We start from the raw sequence: 15,097 nt of genomic DNA on the forward strand, positions 1-15,097 counted from the left end.
AAAATAATGTTAAAATGCATTTTGTTTACGTCTTGTGCTATACTTTAGAAACAGTAGGCCTTATTCATGAAACTTTCGTAAATATATGAGTAAATTCTGAGTAATTTGCGTGTAAGATGGACCTTCTCAAAAACTTTCTGCCGGATTCACAAACGCTTCGTACTGCCCAGATTTGTTAGTAAAACTTGTGTATGTTTGTGAATTCCAAACATTCGTTAATACAGGGCGTGTGCACGTTCATTCACAATTTTCATATTCCAGCCCATGAAAACATCATATAAGGAAGGCACCAGACTCGCTAGTAAACTTCTTTAACATCTATGCAGAACAGTAATGAAATCGTTTTTATGAATAAAGTACATTCACGTTGCAAAGATTTGATTTTGCAAGCACAATAGCGTGAGGACTTACTGTCATCACATGTTTTTGCTGCCATATGACACTCTTTTGTGAGTCAAACAGTTCAAGAAGTCAATAAATATGGTTTGACATGAGTCGAGTGTAAAAAATGGTCAGTTCACGCCGGGAGGAGTATATCCACCACCATAAACCTTCTCTGGTTCAGTTCGCAGTGCATCGCCAGCATCATTTGTGAAACTTCTCGGATAAATCATGATGGTAACAGTGATATCCTTGCAACTGGAAGAATCTTCAGAGAAATTAATAGAGTGCCTGTAGAAGATCTTTGACCGAAATTACGTAAGATATTACAGATTTGCAAGCTATACGACAATGTGCGAGCTTTTTCTATTTTTTCCCCATTGTATTGTGTACGCACCTGCCTGCGATGTGTTTATTTATGGATTTAACAGCATTAGCATTGACCATACGTTATCAACTGAACGCGATTTACTGATGCCTATACTAAATTATGAAACCTAAATTATAGAGCTCACATCAAAAAAAAAAAAACCTCTCTAACCAGTCACGTTAGAGGGTATTCATTTCTTCAAGTACTTCTCCTGGAAAAACGATATGCAGAGTTGGGGAAAAAATTATACTTCGAAAAAATAAATCCAAGCAGTAAAGAAAAGTTTCTAAATAAGTGTAGGCTATGGTTTAAAAAGAAAACAAAGCTTCTTTTTCTATCTTTTTTATTTATGTTATAATTTTTAAAGGTTAATTTCACTCATTTAATTGTTATATATTTGTTTTCATTACTTACTCAATTTCACTTCTAACAAAATGTAGTCATGGCAGTTTGCCTGAAAGAACACAATGCATTCGGCTGTCTTACCCACGATTAACACGTGGTCGGGAGCAGATGTAAATTTCGTTCATATCAACTAAAGTTTTCAAAATACTTTCATGCATCTGAGAATTTACATCAGAATGGCTTTACAACCGATTTACACAAAAATTTGTTCTGCTCGTGTTTCATGAATAAGACACAGCAAGTATTTTTTAACATTTACAGAATGGCCCCATTCACTTTCTTTGAAAATGTCTCACAGGAACCCAGATTTATTTATTTATTTATTTATTTTTCTAAAGAAAAGGAGGTATGATTTGAAAGTAATTTTTGTGATAATCAACATTATGCCACAAATGCTGTCGATTGAGCTTAACTTATATTGAACCCTAAATATAACTTTAATACCCTAACATGACACATCACTGACATTTGCTGTTGAAGAGCCACTAGGTAGGACCTGCTGTTGGTGTGCAATACAATCTAAGACATAATAGAAATTATGTAAAAAATAATGTTCTGTGAGCTGGTCACTGTCGAAAAAATTAAACCAGAATGGGTGACCATCTATCACCCTAAAGGGATGTATTTTGGAATAATGATCATCTCACTGTACAGTATTCTGCTTATTACACAGCTACTTAACCTAATGGACATGAAATATTGATTTGAGTTGAAATTATTTTATTATGTGAGAACAAAAAGCCCACAGAGTGATAGAAGATTCATAAAACTACACAGTTAAAAAGGCAACCTGCAACTGTTAATTTAATGTATTCAGATTGATTCAGACATTTTAAATAATATTTTTCATGGGGGGCCTGGGTAGCTCAGCGAGTATTGACGCTGACTACCACCCTGGGAGTCATGAGTTTGAATCCAGCGTGTGCTGAGTGACTCCAGCCAGGTCTCCCAAGCAACCAAATTGGCCCGGTTGCTAGGGAGGGTAGAGTCACATGGGGTAACCTCCTCATGGTCACCATAATGTGGTTCTCACTCTCTGTGGGGCACGTGGTGAGTTGTGTGTGGATGCCGCGGTGGATGGTGTGAAGCCTCCACACACGCTAATTTCTCCGCGGTAACGCGCTTAACAAGCCACGTGATAAGATGCACGGATTGACAGTCTCAGACGCGGAGGCAACTGAGATTTGTCCTCCTCCACCGGATTGAGAGGAGACACTATACCACCACGAGGATTTAGAGCGCATTGGGAATTGGGCATTCCAAATTGGGGAGAAAAGGGGGGATTCTGACCAATCAGAATCAAGTATTTCAGAGTGTTGCATAATATATAGAAATTATTAAAAATAATTTTAAAAACAAAAAAACATATGTAAACATTTATATATGTATGTCTACATAGTTATTAATTATTTTTGCTGTTCTGACTAATGCGTAAAAACAATATATTATGATTTTTTCATAATTTCTTAATTTCAAAATAAGAGTCCCCGGTGTGTTTTGGGCTTGTTTATACTTAAAAGTTCTGTGTTATGCACAAAATCTTAATTTTTCCTGGTTATTATTGGGGTTTTTGTTTGAACAATAAACAGCATCTAGAATTGTATTCATTTTGGATTCTTTGTCTTTGCCCGCCATAGTCAAGGAAGATTGTAATTTCTTTATTATTATTATTATTTTTATTTTTTTTTGACATTCTATAAATCAATTTTAAAACTATATCAGCCTTTCCCAACACCTTAGTTATTGGTATCAGTAAAATCCACTATTGGTTGACCTCTACTTTACAATGCCATAGAGAGACAGTTCTCATTTTCCTCCTACACCAAAAATAATGTTAACCTAACAAAATGTGCATCATGTGGTAACATCTAAATTAACTGATTTAGTTCAAGTCAAAAACATTATTTAACATCGCTAAATCATCCTGAATGCATTAAGTTTCAGTTTTGTTAGTGTAATGTAATGCATTCAGGATGATTTAGCGGTTAAATAATATTCTTAGATGAAACCTGTTATTTTAGATGTTACCATATAAAGCACATTTTTAGGTTAACGTTTATTTCAGTGTAAATTAAATTGCTAAGGAGTGCAAGTAAGAATTGTTTTTTGTCTAATCACAACTAATAAATTCTAACAATTACTATGCTGTTTTAAAAGCAACAGAACCTGCTGAATTCCTATAACTGATCAAACTATGGATTAGGATGTATTTCTTTCTTGAAACACACATTCAGATCTGGTTTAGAAGTGAAATTCCGAAATACATCACGGAATTGAATGGCGTCATTGTCCTATTTATAATTTTAAAACATCCAAAGAAAGAACCCACTAAACTGAAATGACTTACTAAATAGAGAAACGTGTACCTAAAAAAACCTATCACTACATTATATTATGTTAGGGCTGGGCAATTAATCAAATGTTATTTTCAATTACGATTTTGGCTTCCAACGATTATGAAAACAAGATAATCGAGATAAAACGATTATTGTGCCGCATTCCGTTTTGCAATGAAACACCCCGCCGTTATATCTTTAAAGCATCCTTTATTAAAGTGCAAATAATAAGGAAGCAGGTTATGAAAATAAACTCAGAAACTGGCATTTCTTTGTGCCATTTCTTTGTGCGGTCATGTGTCTATGAGTTGCATGAAGTGACCGGGGAAGAGATTGAATCTTCTCCTGGCTGATGCACACTCTGGCACGGGGACACTCGTCACTCGCTCATGTTTGCTGCAGTGATGGCTCACGACGTAGTGAATTATAATATATGTGTCACGTTCACTGTGTGTATCTTAAGAAAATAGGTGATACGCAGCTCTATTAAGAAAAGAAAGTTTGTTTTTTGTGAGTTAAAGATGGATTGAAGTGAACATAAAGGTGAGGGTGTAGTCTTAGCCTATTATACTCTAGAACAAAATATGTTTTGATTAGTCTTTTTTGGCTTGTTTTCCAAAAGAATATCTAAAACTCACTTAAAACAATGTACATTTACTTTAGGAGCTATAGTGCAGAAAAAAAATTGTTATTGAATGTTGAAAACAATATTTAATCAGGGCTCGACATTAACGCTTGGCTGGGACAAGTCAATTTTTGAAGGGACAAGTGAAAGAGAATTTTACTTGACCGACCGGACAAGCAGACTGATTAAAACATCAAAAATGAAAAAATAACGGGCTACATATTGTATTAAAATGTCGTACTTGTAAGTATAAATGTAAGATAATAGACCTGCTGCTGTCTAGTGTGTCATTATAATAATCAAACAACCAGAACAAGAAAACACTCACTGCTCTTAACTGAGTAACTTTAGTAGCTTTAAAAAGTATTAATGTAGTATAATCATACAGTGAAGACCAGTAGTAGTTTTATGTTGCATTTCATTCTGAATGTTTATTTGAATACTTGATAGTCTACTGCTGATAAAAACTTTTAAAGCTGTAAAAAAGCACTGAATTTTCTTAATTTGCATTTTTTGTTCTATTATTTTTAATCTATTTCTTTTCATTGCTGTTTTTTATTGTTATTTTATTACTGTTTGTTTACTAGTCTTGAATAATTACTTAAGAACTTGAAATCATTCTTCCATAATTAACATATTAGTTTGTTATTATTTGTTGTGGTTTTGATTTTGAAGCTGGTATTGAGAATCGTAAAATGTCACTACCGACTACTGAAATTTTGGTTTTGTGATAATGGATAGCCTATATTGTTCATGGTAGATCTTGCTGCAATAACATGATGAAAAAGCAGATCTTATTCCATAGATGAGCATCATTATAATGGTGGTGATGGAGGCTTTCCTTTATTTGACTACCATATGTAACATAAAATAATTATTATATGACAATATCCTCCTCCCCTACCCAGTGCAGTCTACATTTTAAGTTCAAGGAAATCCACTGTTAAAAAGATTATTATTATTATTATTATTTAAGTTCAATTAATGCATGATGTTTCCAAAGTCAGTGAGTAATCGTGTTAAATATTCGTGATCTCAATATTGACCAAAATAATCGTGATTATGATTTTTGCCATAATCGAGCAGCCTTATCCTATGTTTCCTGAAGAAAGACAATAAATCCACAAATAAGATAGCAGAGAGACAGTATGAGAGAGAGAAAGTAGCTCAGAGAGGAAGAAGACCCATCTTTGGGGTGGAAAAATGGACAGGGGAGATCTGAAGGAAGAGAAGGAGGGGTCGCAGCATAAGTGCAGTTCAGTGATGGATAGACTCGGGTCTTGAAAAGCCACATCTGGCTGGCTGCTTTCAGAAGCCTGAGCTTTAAGGCCTTTGCACACCAAACGCGAATTTTAACCGCAATTTCTTGCCACGATTCACATTTTTATTAGAAACAATGTATTCCTTTGAAGCCATTCACACCTGGAGTGAACATTCGTGCGCCGATAAAGCGAGATTTTTATTTTATTTTATTATGGTAAGTGTGTACATTTGAAATGCACTGACCAAAAAAATATGAGCTTTGGATCAAGTGTGAGGTGCCGGTGCAGCAACTGGTGGCGCTAAAGCACAGAAAGCTGTTTTGACCACCGACATTAAACGCTGAAGTAACGCAAGGAAGAAATCCTTAACCAGCATTGAGGATGTGTAGTTCATTTGCATCAAATGCCTTAAAAACAAAAAAAAAGGGTTATATGGGTTCTCTTAACAAGTGTTTTTCTTCAGCAAATATTCATAATATTAATTCTATTGCTGTGACTTGCAGCACACTCTGTATACATGTCTTCATGTCTTCATCAAAGTGCCTTTGTAACATAAACGTGATGGTTTCTCCCAAAAAATGATGTAATTGTTATTTTTGTGCTATTGTTAAGTTGTTAACAGCTGTGCTGTTGTTAGCAGTATTAAAGTACCTAATAATGGGTCAGACTGAAGATGGATTTTGTTGGTTGGGGTTTTTGTTTTATTGCTTGCATTATACAGACTCTTGGTGCGTTTAGATTTCATCATGTTTAATTCGGTTTTGAGCAAATGTATAACACAAGTAGATATACATGGCAATAATATACACACAGAATTGTTCCAATTGACAACATTTGTTTTAACAGTATTTATGAGTGAATCACACAGTGATTTTAAACAAATGTACATAACACAAGTATACACAGTATGCGTGGCAGTGGCATATAATCAGTACTGTTCCAAGTGAAAATATTTTTTAATCTTTAATACTATTTTTTACACTCGATTTTTTCTAATCATCCCTCAGACTGTGTATACATGATAATACTGTCAGTCAACTTGTCCAGCAGGTGAACTGAAACAGTTTAAGTGTCTCAAAAGTTTTCTTTCTCATTGAACAAATCAACAAAAAAACTCATCATCGCTGCTTCAGCTTGTAAAGAAATCTGTTTTCTTTTTTCGATCTGCTCCTTAGAGAACACACTTGCTTTTCTTTCGTATTGAGATTCCATGATTGCTTTGCAAACTAGTTCTTCTTCTCATCCATGTTGGGCGAAGGGCAGCAGCTGAAAGGTGCTTGGTGCCACCAACCCTACCGGGGTAAAATTGTTTGTCGATTAGTGCCACCTATCGTAAGGGCGTAAATGAGTTAATGACGATCATCCACCTCGCTTTTAATGTGAATGGGCCATTCGTCTGCGATTCGTTTCACATTATTGCGTCGCCTATGTTGTGCAAAGTCCTTTAGTTATGATTAGGGATGAAACTATTAGTCAACGTTATCGACGTCGTCAAGAAAAAATTCTCAACAAAAAATATGATTGTTGAATAGTCGTTTGATCAAATTTTTACATGAGATCACATGAAACTCTAATGATGATGCATGAGTCAGTTCGAGTGCATGACAGAGGAGAGAAAGTAAACACTTATTATACAAAATACAAAATAGGAAAATACAGAAACAGTGTCTTTGTGAAATAAAGTGGAGCTGGCATTCTGCTGGAGCAAAACTTGCATGTTAGAGTGTCTAAAAAGGAAACACCCTTGCGTTATATCTTTAATGCATCCTTTATTTAAGTTTAAGTTTTATTGAAATCAAGTGAATAAAAAGGTGAAAGAGGGTAGTCTTAGCACATTATTATACACTGCAACAAAAGAAGTTTTTTGCCTTGTTTCAATGTATAAACATGTAAAACTCCTTTAAAACAAGGTACATTTACTTGATGAGCTATACTGCAGAAGATATTAACATTTGTTTTCAGGGAATGTTGAATTTAATCTTGAATATACAGTATGTATATTTTGTCTTAACTGCACTGACAGAAGTATAAACAAGTGAAACAAATACACTTATGTACAGAATACACTTATATTACAGATATATTCTCTGAAAGCTAGTCTATATTAAACGTTGCTTCTCAGGTAAATGCAACTTGTTTTAAGGATTAATAGATATTTTTAAATGGAAAACAAGACAAAAACCCTTTTTTCTTTTTTTTTTTTTTTTTTTTTTTTGCTGTGAATTTCTTGTATTAAACTTAATACAAATCCTCAAGTATTTTTTTTCCTGAAATTCAGTGAAGGTCATTTAGAGATATTTTTGAAAGATACTGTCCTCTTTTTATTTGTTTTTATAGTAGGCACATATTTAATACAACCTCTTAACTCAAGGCACAAGCTGAATTGCCGGTTAAGCGCTAATGACTATTCACTGCAACAATCGCCTGAATAGTCAAATAATCATTCTAATAATCATTAGATTAGTCAACCATCAAAATAATCGTTAGTTCCAGCCCTATTCATGTATAGTGGTGCTATGCATTTCAAACATCTAGCGTCCTCTTACTATCTAAAGACGCTGCATACTGCATGTGCGGTCAGAATGTGTGCCAGCAGAAAAAAAACAAAAACATGTTTTTTCTTGTGCGTGTGCATGTGAACGAATGCTTGGTTGCAGAGTGTGGCATGTGTTGTAATACTGTCGGACCATGAGTGTGTATATGCATGTGTACTATTTATGTTTAGGTTTCTATTTGTGTTTTCTGCTACTTTTTGTTCTGCTCACTAGTTGAATATGTTTTGCTCTTTGAGCTTGGATTTGTGATCCAGATATTATCTGTTTTTAATGTGATTCGTGATACTGAACACAATTTTGCGCTTTTAATATTTAGTTCAGATCCTTATCTCATTATTTAGTTAGCAACATTTTAATCAGATGCACTGTTACTTCATATGTTTATGAAATGATTACGAAAGGACGAATTGTATTAAATTCATTGTTAAAAAATTTTAAGGACAGTGTACAGTCTAATGTCCATGTCTGAAAGTGCAGGAAATAACTTACGTTGTTTATGACTAAGAAACTATAATGAGCAATTAGATGTATAACTTTCCAATCCAATTACTTTATAATGGGTTTCTGATAATGTTTATTTTTACTGAACATCTTTAACTAGCTCAAAGTTTTGTGATAGTACAATTTATGTCAATGGTAACACAAACTTTCTTTTTGTTTCTCTGTTGACACATTCATAAAACTGTGACTATTGTTTATAAATGTACCATATTTGCTCTTTACTTTGTGTGAGAAAAAGTGAGAAAGCAAATTACTTTAACAAATACAAAAGGGTTACATTAACTGTAAAAGCTTTCAAAATTATTTGGTGTTAATTACCACATAAAAAGCACAAATGAATATCTCTAACAGACGTTAAACATGTAACATTGTCAATTTGGTATATTTTATAAAATGATTCTTAAGCATCACTAAAAACATCAAAGATCTTTAACTAAATGATTTAAAAGACTACAATAGCTAAATGTTGCTTCAGACATGGGAGGTTGTGAAGAAGTGTTGAAATACTTTTTTTGATATGAACTGTATATAATTTTATTTCTACAATCGTAGAGGTCCACAGATTTTTCGCTTTTCTGACAGTTGTCATGTATCATTCTCTGATAAGAATCAAATTTGCTGTTGAGACGTGTGGAGTTATACTGACCTGGTGAACTTGGCCTGATTTTATCTCTCTTTTTCTCTCCTTCCTATTTTCTCCCGTCCCAACTGAACAGCTACTGTTCATAAAACACTGAACTACCCACAAAAATATTCCCTAGTGCCCGTTTCAGACGTACATTGAAACACACCACAAACACATACTATACGCTCATGACTGCAAATACAAGCAGCCTCACAGGCTGTGCCACCAACCCACACAATGTTTAAATTCTAATGCTGAGCAAACCGCCTGTAAAATGTCCGTAAACTTAACGCTAAAAGACTGTAAAAATGCTACAGTAAAAAAACGTTAATTGGTTATCGGGTAGTTACCTTAGAATATATGGTAAAAATTGTAATATATATATATATAAAAAGATAACACATGTAGTTTTACGGTATGCTGTAAAAACTTGATGTAAAAAGTATGATTTTCCCGTATAATTAACTGTAAAAATGTATATTGTTTAACAAGAGAATACATGTAAATTATTGTTAAAATTACAGTAAAAAACAATAAACGTGCGTTCCCTGCATGAACCATCACATTTCATTATATTTTATGGGAATAGTTATGCTTCTTCTTATTTTTAATATCAGTTACGTACTTTGGGGTATTCTGTGTGTTATCAGATGTAGTTTAGTTCATGTTTACTGCATTATTTTAATTTCAGATGTGTTACCCTGATGGTGTTTTGTGTTTGTGTGAGTCATACTGTGCTCTACACGTCTCTACATGGTTATTGGTCATTGCTCCTGGAAGAGCCACTTTTGATGAACTTCATGTCATGTGCCCTTCTGTAATTACTACAGTGATTAACAATACATTATAAAGTGAAAAGAAGATTTGTACAGTGTCAGAAGGTTAATATATCAAGTTTATCATTTAAAAATATAAACAACAGTAATGCACCGTAAAATATACAGGCATCAAAATTACATCCCGTAAAGCCCGAAATGTGGTTACCGTATTTCATACGGTGAATTTCTGGCAACCACAGCTGCCAGTTTTTTTATCGTAAATTTAACAGGATTTTTTTTTACAGTGATATTAATGCAACTCAGGCACAGCATATTCACTTTTCTCCCCTCACTGCTATAAGTGGAGGATATAAGGACTCAGATGAGGGCTGATCCCCATTCTTCACTGGGTATTAAGTAGCGTTTGTGCTCTCCAAAGCCTGTCCTACCTATTAACCCTTCTGATGTGCTTTCTCATGATAATCAGCCTGTTACCCCACCGAGGAGCATGGAATTGTGGGATGTTTTTAGAGGACATGCACATGCTCTGTCTCTCTCTCTTTCCCTAACTCAAGCATGTAAGCTGCCTTTTTAGAAAACACATGAACAGAGGTATGAAAACGGCCGAAACCTTTGGTTATTTTACACTTCCCACAAAAATTTAAACCTTACTGCCATATTCCATGCAAAATACATTCAAAACAAAAAAGCCATCTTATAAGACTGGGCTTCCAAATTTAGCTGTGGGAAACCAATTAAGCACACATTTTGAATTGCGCTATGATCTTATGATCTGAGTTAAAAACACCGACCATGTTTCAAAATAATAAATTGAGATAAAACAAGAACCAGAACGATTGCCCCTCTCTCTGTTTGAAGAAATTCAAGTGGTCATTTCCCACCTACAATTCAGCATAGTTTATAAACACACTTTAACATGTAAGAACACTTAACAGCTTCCTCAAATTAAATGAGCTTTTCTCAACCAAACCCTCGAGAAAAGCCTACAAGCCGAAGAAGCCCCTCACCAGAGCTAATGATGAAAACAAAACGGCTACACACACAACTATATGCGCTTCAACATGTGAGAAACGGCAATGTCAATAACAAAAGCACTGTCTCGTGACGATCTCACTTCCATTTCCTTATTATGTAGCTCGAGGCAGTGGAAGTAAAGGGGCCTTGATGAGCCAAACATGAAGAGCTTGTTTCAACGTGTTCTTTATCAATCACTGTTATAAAGCCCTCTGTAAGCTATCTTCATAGCGTGAATAAGACAATAAGTGAGAATGTTTTCAGCGCACAACCCAGCAAAAGATTATGAACAAGCAATTGCATGTCATATAAAGATGCAAACAAATGAAAAGTTTGACTCTGTTACACTGCTTCATGTCTGCATGTCGCACAGCTACAGGTGTTTGGGCATGTGGCTCTGGTGTCGCAATTGTATGATGTTCACTGATTGGTCGCAATGATGCACATACATGTCTCTTACTGACTTTATAAGGGAATTAAAATGAACTTTTAATAATGATTTACGCCCCTCAAAGCATGTCAGTCATCTCTCTGATGTATTCGACATTTTAGTCGGACAGATCAGCACTTCAAGCATGAAGTTCATTGATGCCTCGCTGATTACTGAACATACACAACGTGTTTAGCATATCTAGTCTAAAAAGAGTCGTTCTTAAAAATGTGATAAATGCGTTCAACATAAAATCCACAAGTCTTCTGTAATAACCAAGTAGTAAAGGGTTAGTAACATAAGGTAGGCTACTCTTCTGCCTCAGAGGTACCCCATACCTCAACTGCTTGACACTCTTGTTTGTTAAGTACCTCTTGATAGTAACATACACACAAACTGTGTCTTTCACAGGAGAAGGCAAAAGATACAAAAGTCACAATCCGCCCATGGAACATCCGATCAGTGGCAAACAAATGACGAGCACAAGATAAGCCATTGCAGCATGCATGTGGGGAAATAGTTGTATATTTAGCGCCCAGGGTGATTTTCTCATATCAAGCAGTGAACTAGACATTCATTTGAGAAACGGAACCAGCCAACCAAACAAACAAACGCATTTGCGTCCTATAAACTAATCATGTTTCAAACTCAACAGGAACGTTCCTTCAACTAGTGTGTGTCCCTGGCACAGCACATGCATATGCTCCCCGTGAACCATAAATATTCAGAAATTATCTAAAATTCAACTATACACGCCAAAGCGACGCTGAACATCAATCGGCACAGCAGAGTCGATGATCGACCAAATGCAGTTTGTTTACAAACCGATAGATTTGCAGGCGCGATGTATTTATCGATGAGGTTTCCGAAGAGCGAGCGAACGCGTAATTAAAGATTAAATACCCGAAGCCTCAACACTGAAAATAAAAATAAATGACGTCGGCTCGAGAGTAAATAGCGACACTTTTTATCCAGCGAAACCCTCTTGTACAATCTTCCTTAGTGATCACCAGGGTTTTGGGTTGTATTCGTTATCGGGATCTCGTTATAAAAAAAAAAAAGAAAGAAAAAATCATGCACACATCAGAACGTGCAGCTACATTATGAGGATTTGCGGGGGGAAAAAACGAGCAGTTGCCCACCAAAAACTTTCCAGCAGTCAATTTCACAAGGAACCCCCGTAACATTCCAGCAACGACTGAGCGCAAACCTACCGTGGGAGCCCCCACACCACCGTCCCCGGTCTGTCTCCTCTTGATCTGTTGGTTTACTATTTTTTCCCAATTTTTTCTCTAATTTTTCTTTTTTCGGGGCCTGAGTGTCTCGCGCTCCTCCGGCTGCAGCAGCAGAGTTATGGAGCGCGCGAGCATTGTGGGAGTGTGACGTCAGGCCACTTTCACAAACTTTTTACAGTGGCTGGTAAACTGTTGTGTGTGTGTGTGTGTGTGTGTGTGTGTGTGTGTTGTGTCTTTTTCTGGGGTTGTAGTTTACACAACTGTATGATTAATAATGGATACCGGCGGGGCTGATGGATAGACTATCGAAAGCAAGGCGATTAAAACAGCCGATTGAGTTTTGAAATAATTAAATGCAGGCATGTTTAATGCAAGGTGACTAAGTCAAGAAGCAATCTCTCTCCACTGCACTTTTATTTTTGAGGCTATGCATGACACGGCGCTGTTTCGTGAGGTTTGAAAAATCTTATCTAGACTATTTTGAAAAATCTATTTAAGAAATAAAGTCAGCATTTTCAAAGTTCACTGTGGATTAATGAATGCATTGACTGAATTGGCACGAGGAAAGTGTGGAGAGATGGTCAAAGCTTTGCACGAGCGATGCGTAGTTTTAAAAGTAAATTATATTTCTAAACTAGTATTCATTTTACTAATGCGCGTTTTTCTTGTTAAGTGCAAGTGCAATCATGCTTGTAGGACTGTGCAAAATATAACGCTCTCGATTGTTTACAACGTTCAAATAAAAAAATACAAAATAGATAATACATTTTTTTTTTTTTTTAAAACTAAAATTCAGTTCGATTTGAACTAGAAATCAATTGGAAATAAACAGCCTCAGATCAGGGGGGATCACTTCCAGGGCATACCAGCCTGTTTCCTCACCACGCCAACCCCCTCCAACCAGCGGATGGACGTGTGTGTATGTGTGTGTGTGTGTGTGTGTGGGGGGGGGGGGGGTCTTCAATAAGCCTCTCGGCATGCTCAGTGCTAAGGGGCGAAACATAAAAAGTTTTTATGTTAAAAAAAGAAAGAAAGAAACAGACAAAAAACAACCCCAGGGATCTCTCCTGCCACCTAAGTGAAATTAAACGTTTTCAGAGAGGTTTCGGGACTCTTTTAATACGCAGGAATTTATTGAATGTGTTGCGATAATTGCTACAAAAAGATCTAGATACACATTCATCGTTAGGGGTGATAATGCAGGTAGTTTTGAAACGGAATTGTTGCGGGTTTCTTGTGTTGGAGAGGAAGTTCATGAGAACGTTTGGATGACTGAATGTCCGGAAGAAATGTTTAAACTTAACCAATAAAAAAAAAAGAATAATAAAATTACTCTATTTACTGTAGTTTTTTTATTTTCTTTATATATATATATATATATATATATATATATATATATATATATATATATATATATATATATATATATATATATATATATATTAATTCTCATTTAGCTTTCACGTTTATAAATACTGTATGTTATTCTTCGATAAGTGAAGAAATCATTTAAATATCTGAAAACATTGTGTTTTTCTAGGGGGGAAAAATAAATAAATAAAAATAAACTAAAGAAGTTGCTTGAACGATTTTTTTCTTTTTCGTTAGAAAATTCTTCCAAGTTGTTTGTGTGAGGAGAAGATGAAAAGAAACAAATCACTGGATTTCAATAACTCATTAAATGAATGGTGTTCCAAAACATTATTTATAAACAGTACAAATCACGTGGAACAGTTTGTATTTCACATGACATTTTTACTTATAAGATTGAAAGATGTATTAAAAGACGTTAGGAAGAAACATGAAAAGAGAAAGCCAAATTACTACTCAGTGTGGTATAAGATGATTAAAGGTTGGGAAATGAGGCTTTTACAATAATAAAAAAAAATAAAAAAAATAAAAAAAAATATATATATATATATATATATATATATATATATATATATATATATATATATATATATATATATATATATATATAGTTGCCCAAAACCAATCATTAATCAAATGACAAGGATGGTTTTTTTTTATTATTATTATTCCTAAAAGGCTAAACGTGTTTTTGCTCAGCAAGTTGAAGATGGTTGTGTTGTAATAGCCATCAATCATATTTTAAGAAGAAAATAATTTAAACAACAAGAACAATAATAATTACAGTTATTCATTTATTGGTCATTATTTAGCTAAGTAATTTCAATAAACCATTATAGGCATATTTTCTTAAACTGACTCTTCGTTGGAAACAATTATTTAAATGTTCTCTGGAAGTTTTTTTTAAAGAATGTGATGAACTGAATAGAGGTTTTATTCTTTTTATACTGCTCTGTTACAGTAGATTCAGAGCAGAAGTTCACTGTGCAACAAGCAGACTTTTTTTTTTTTCTTTTTCTTTATTTTTTGTAGAAATGTTCAAAACAATACAAACTGATAACACAGAGTTGATGTAATCCAATAATCTGTACTGTGGTATTTAAAATAAAAACTTGTCAGAAAAATGCCTTGTTTCTACTAAAGGACAAGTTAATCAAATTGGATCACTGTACTTAATTTGCAGGAAAGGAAAATCTATTAATGGAACG

At 34.6% G+C, this 15,097-nt stretch overlaps 1 protein-coding gene across 1 annotated transcript in view; it reads right to left on the reverse strand.

Annotated features, from left to right (window-relative positions):
• Positions 1-12,637, reverse strand: part of LOC127420376 (zinc finger protein PLAGL2-like) — a 57,268-nt gene extending 44,631 nt beyond the window's left edge. The window contains exon 1 of the mRNA XM_051662628.1: positions 12,498-12,637. The gene's annotated coding sequence lies outside the window, so the exon portion shown is untranslated. The remainder of the gene's footprint in view (positions 1-12,497) is intronic.
• Between the last annotated feature and the right edge of the window lie 2,460 nt (positions 12,638-15,097).

This window comes from Myxocyprinus asiaticus, chromosome 29 (genome assembly GCF_019703515.2).
Source record: "Myxocyprinus asiaticus isolate MX2 ecotype Aquarium Trade chromosome 29, UBuf_Myxa_2, whole genome shotgun sequence".
NCBI lineage: Eukaryota > Metazoa > Chordata > Actinopteri > Cypriniformes > Catostomidae > Myxocyprinus > Myxocyprinus asiaticus.